General features: G+C 36.5%; 1 long non-coding RNA gene across 1 annotated transcript in view; it reads left to right on the top strand.

Moving 5' to 3' along the window:
- The window catches only part of LOC116081206, a 106869-nt gene extending 102946 nt beyond the window's left edge, over window positions 1-3923 (top strand). Inside the window, exons 4-5 of the long non-coding RNA XR_004114772.1 lie at window positions 1879-1944; window positions 2931-3923. This is a non-coding gene — a long non-coding RNA (uncharacterized LOC116081206). The remainder of the gene's footprint in view (window positions 1-1878; window positions 1945-2930) is intronic.
- The last annotated feature ends 33 nt before the right edge of the window (window positions 3924-3956 follow it).

The following is a 3956-nucleotide window of genomic DNA, read 5'->3' as shown; positions in this document are numbered from 1 at the left end:
TTTCCTTGGGGTTTGCTGGAGAGTGAGGCTCTGCACTTAGAAATAGGCAAAGAAAGCCCATCCAGGGCATCTTAAAATTCCCTTCTCAGAGATCAAATTACTTAGTATTAAAAAACTATAAATGTTTGTTAAAAAAAAGTAAATAAATTTAAAATGTATGAGGATAACATTGGCTCACAAAATACAGGCTCTGACATGCATTCTTCTCTGGTTAATTTAATAATATATTTTATGTGTAAACATTAGGAAACTATAGGTCCAGAAAGCAGAAACTGAGATCTCTTTTAACCCCAAATCTCAGAAATAACCACTATTAACCATCTAGTTTCTCTACTGTTGTTTTCCAAAGTATACAAAAACATAGATAATATAGGTGGTGTTGCATATGCAAATATTTCTTTATATTTCTTATCTGAATGTGTGAACATTTCACTTAAATAGTCACAAAAGCATGATATATCTAACTACTATATAATATTCCAACAGATACATATTTTATAACCTATATAATATAAGCTCTATTTTTATTAACAGATCTCCAAGTGTGAAAACACTGTTATCATTTATAAAAATAAATAAATAAATAATAACCCTGAAAAAATGGTCCATAATGGAATGAATTTGAAAACTCTTTTTTATTAGATATTTTCTTTATTTACATGTCATATGATATCTCCTTTCCCAATTTCCCCTCTAACCCCCCCAAAAAACAAAAACAAAAAACAAACAAAAACCAACAACAACAAAAAAAAACAAGAACAAACCCCTGTTCCCTCCCTCTTCCCCCCTCTCCCTGCTCGCCATCTCTTATTCTGACAAAATTTTACAAGTTTGCTTTATTATACCAATGTGTATAACATTTACATTTAATTAAAAGGACATAGGGTATGCCTATGCTGGTGGCACAAAACATTGGCCATTCTTACAAATATGGGAAGATACTGCACTCTGGTGGTCATTTAGAATGTTGCTCTTTTAAAAAATAAACTTTAATATACCAGTTATTTTCCTTAGGAGAAATTATTAAAAACAAAGCATTGAACAACAACAAAAAAAAATAGAGTTTTGGGGCTTGATATATTGCTTTATTTAAATTGTAGTTTCTAGAATTCAAAGAGCCCTGTGTTTGATACATTAGCTCATTCTTGGATACATACAGAGTTTCGGGACCGTGTAGTATATATGAAAAAAAAATAACTGCTTCAAAAACAAACAAACAAAATGAATAGAACCTTGATTCTGCATTCTGGATCTAAAAATTCAGTGTAGCTGAGTTTATTCCTGCTCAGACCAGCTTTATCTGCTTAAACTAGAGGGCTTTTTAAAAATTAAAATTTGCAAAATGTTTTAGTATTGTAGCTGCTCTAAATAGTAGCAGGAGCTTCCATAGGCACACCACACAACTCCCGCTGTCATAAACATCCCACACTAGTATGGTCTATTCTTACAATTGACGAAGTAAAATTCATAATCTATTCAGTTTTCATTAAATTTGAGTGAATGTCCCTTTCTCTTTCAGGATTTTATCCAGGATCCCTCAGAATGTTTAACCTGAATATCCTCTTAGGTTTTGCATACGTTTATGAATGGTTCTCAGACTTCTTCTGTTGTTTGTTGTTTGTTTTAACCTAAAAAGTTTTGGGAGGATGCTTTGTTTGGATTTGGGGGGTTGTGTTATTTTGTTTTGTTTTGCTCTCTTGCTCAGGCTGGATCTGAATTTGTGGACCTCCTGCTTAGTGCTGGGATTACTGGCATATACTCTCATGCTGGTTTAAACATTTTTGTAGACGTGTTTTGTAGATTTTGTGTAATGCCTGTTAGCTGATAGTTGCCTGATGTTTGCCTGGTGATTAAACTGTAATCACATGTTTTTGTCAGGGAGCACTCAGAGACCAAGGGCCATTCTCAACACACCGTATCAGGATAGGCAAGATGTTGATATGGGTAAGTAACAGGTTTCTCAGAATTCAGCATCCTCTTTAGAGAAAGATGGGCATCAAAAAATTCAATGACCATAGGGATATCCATTTTTAAGTAGAAGAAGCACTTTCAGATATTTTGTATAAGCCCTGAGTTGAATTAGGGCTGCTTGTACAAGTATGGGTAATAGCTTATTTACTAGAGTGTGGGCAAATTTCTGATGGCTACAACTGAACACAATGGCAGCCATTCTCCCAGCAACCATCAACTACCAATAGCTTCTAGAGTACCCTCATGAAGCCCCACCCATATCTATGACAGAATGCTATAGGGCCCAGTTGTTTGCAAGTGTCCACACCTACTCTATGTTCATGATTGCAATGACCATGTTATATTGAGTTAAAATTGTTAAAATTCATTGGGGCGGTAAAGATGGTTCAGCAAGTAAAGAGTTCAATCCACAGGACAAACATGGAAGAAAGATAGAACTGATTCCCAAAAGTGGTCCTTTAACCTCCACATGCAATCTAATAAACATGTGTACATGTTTACATATACAACAAACAAATGATTGTAAGAAAAAAAGTACATTTATATTTTATGTAATATACATGAAATTTCTAGGTCTTTTTGCAAATTTTTAAATATAGTAAATTCAGTTAAAAACTGCTAACTACCCAAAGCCTGATAAATTTGCTTAAAGGCAAGATATCAAGTAAAGAAATAGTTACTAAATTCATCTATTTAATCTGGGCAAGAACAAAAGAAATCTATGCAGCTGAGCCATGAGCTGCTGCTTCTTTCCTTCTATAGCTGAGTCTAACTGAATGCATGCATCTTACAAATACACAATAATAAAAAAATAAAAATTAAAAAAGAAACTTCCTTCTGGGTAGACCTGGCAGAGAACACAGGCTACGGCCCTTAGCCACCAGTCAAGGGATATCACTACGAGAGACAACCACAATCATGGTCAAGAAGGATAGTGAAATGTGTCTTCCTTCCATCAGATTTCACCATAGAGAACAGATTCTACTCCCAAGGATGACTGAGTATTACTGCTCCACCAGATGCCTTTAACCCAGATCACCCATAGGCAGAGCTCCAGCCCTAGGAGACCCAAGTTGAGAAGACTACAGGCTACTACCCTTTCCAACTATCCCGGTCACAAAGCAATGAGCACAATCCCAAGAAAAATGAAACAATGCCTCAACACCCAACTATAAAGAGTGACTCTCGGCTAGGCTATTTTTCTGGCTCAGCAACAGGGGTAGACCTTTAAACAAAGGTCTCCAAAGCTCTTCCTAAAGAAGCTGGCTTTATCTGAACAGACTGTAGTAACTCTCTCTCTAACAAGGCATATTCGGTGGTAAACAATTAAGAAGCTGCTGAGAAATCTGTTAATTAAAAGCCACAGTCTAAACCACAAATAAATGACTTCACTGAGGAGAGCCAAGGAAAGAGACAATGATGACAAGCCCTCCTGAGATCTGAACAAACCTCAAATACTACAAGTTGGAAGAGTACCAAATTTAATTGGATCTGACTGTTGAACAATTGGTGCCCCAGGACACGTTCAAAAACAATAAAGCAAGCCCTGCTCAGCAGGTGGCAAAGCCTAACATCTGGGTGTGATTGGCACAAAGGCACATTTCAGTTTAACTAAAAGATCAGGAACAGAGAAAGTCACTGAGAGCTCTGAGGAAGACACCACCATCCCGAAGTGATGGTGCTTGCACTGGAAGTTGTGATCTCTGCATATCAATATGGAGACTTCACACTGAGGCAAACCCTGCCTCACCATAATAGTTTAATTAAACCACAAAACAAGAATGTAACAGCAAAAGGAAGCCTTGGAGAGGGAAGATGGAAATCAATATCTAGTTGATGTAATATATTACCTTACATGCCCAATCTTCAACAAAAAGAATTAGGAGACAAGGAAAGAAACAGAAAAGAGATGGCAAAGTGCAGAAGAGAAGGCAAGCACCTAGAAACCATGAGTGTGCTCCAGTGTTGAATTTGGCCAAGACTTC

The sequence above is a fragment of the Mastomys coucha genome, chromosome X (assembly GCF_008632895.1).
Source record: "Mastomys coucha isolate ucsf_1 chromosome X, UCSF_Mcou_1, whole genome shotgun sequence".
NCBI classification, from domain to species: Eukaryota; Metazoa; Chordata; class Mammalia; order Rodentia; family Muridae; genus Mastomys; species Mastomys coucha.
The sequence above is the reverse complement of the archived record's forward strand: the minus strand, read 5'-3'. Positions and strand labels throughout refer to the sequence as shown.